The 1428-nt window shown below is 32.4% G+C and overlaps 1 protein-coding gene across 6 annotated transcripts in view; it reads left to right on the top strand.

The window, feature by feature from the left end:
* LOC108972751 (lipase member H-A) overlaps positions 1–1428 on the top strand; it is a 15142-nt gene that overhangs the window by 1638 nt on the left and 12076 nt on the right. For 2 of the 6 annotated variants that reach the window (XM_018939511.1, XM_018939509.1), the window contains exon 2: positions 1184–1348. The exons of 3 other annotated variants lie outside the window; for them this stretch is intronic. The gene's annotated coding sequence lies outside the window, so the exon portion shown is untranslated. The remainder of the gene's footprint in view (positions 1–1183; positions 1349–1428) is intronic. One more of the 6 variants, XM_018939510.1, reaches the window with a different exon arrangement.

Below are 1428 nucleotides of genomic sequence, written 5' to 3'. Positions count from 1 at the left end.
TATTTTCTTAACATCCTGATGACATGTACGAAATATGGGTGAAATCGGTTCACAACCACGCCTTCTTCCAATATAACGCTATTTTGAATTCCATCTGATTCCTTCTCTGTATAATACTCGTATATACATTAGGAACCAATGATGATAGCGGAATAAAACTTTACACAAATACGGTATTCGAGCCGAGGTATCCCTTGTGGAAAAATTGTCGTGTTCGGACTATAACTTTTCAAGGTCCCTGATATCGAACACGAAGAACTCAGTGCCTAACCTAATCTAACATAATTTTTCACCGAAAATATGGGTAAATCTCTCAGATATTTCCATGTAATTCAGAGGGCATCATATTTATACTCTCGCAATAAAGTTGCTAATAACGGTCAGATATATGGTTACATACATATACCAAAGTGGTCAGAGTGACGAGTAGAATTGAAATCCGGATGTCTGTCTATCCGTCCGTGCAAGCTGTAACTTGACACCCGAACTTAGTCCTTAACTACTTGTTTCTTTTGCAAACGCCCTCTGAAGTAAACCAGCTCTCTATTTTCAAATTAGACCGTGACAAAATCATATTCCTCTTCCCATGAATATAATAAAGGATTTTTTGATATCAAACACCAACTTATGATTGACATACTACAACTACAACTTATGATTGACATATTATTTTTTCATACTAACACAAATTACATTCTGAAATTGTAGTCTACTTACCGATAAACGAGTATGTGATATAAAGTTAGCCATCAAAGGCCGTAAACATAATAATGTGCCTTTGATTAGTGAGATGTCACACTCACTAAACGATATACATACATACGTATACATGGTATAAAGATGGTCAGATTTGTAATGAACGATAGTCAGATATATTAAAATCAAATAGTCTCGTCATTCTAATCATTATGTATAACCCTATATTCATACAAAAAATTTCGTGCGGTTAAAAACTCCAAAAATATGGTTTATCCTAATATACATATACATATGTTCCACATATGTATGTATGTATATATAAGCGCATATGAAAGTGTAATAAAAATTCATATTTGTTGTCAAAATCGCATTGCACATTATCAAACGAACACCATGGAATTTAATCTTAAGTTTAGTATAATAAAAAAATGCAATATTATATATATATATATATTCATTATTACTTTTTTTCGTACGCATAAAGTTTGATTTTTAAGGTTAAGGTTACTTGGGGTCGCAATCGATTGCTAAATAGGGATCGGTGAAGCCGTGAAAAGTTCTTCAGACGCACTCGCCAAATATATTATTAGAATTTTAGTGATTCTTATCTATGTACATATATTTGGAAAATTACCGCCGATAACCTGAGGTAAAGTGGATTTGTTTATTATTTATAAACGTATTTATATATTTATACTCTCGCAGCAAAGTTGCTAAAGAGAGTATTAT

Source organism: Bactrocera latifrons, unplaced genomic scaffold (genome assembly GCF_001853355.1).
Source record: "Bactrocera latifrons isolate USDA-ARS-PBARC rearing strain unplaced genomic scaffold, ASM185335v1 scaffold_420, whole genome shotgun sequence".
NCBI lineage: Eukaryota > Metazoa > Arthropoda > Insecta > Diptera > Tephritidae > Bactrocera > Bactrocera latifrons.
This window is presented reverse-complemented; position numbering and strand designations above follow the sequence as displayed.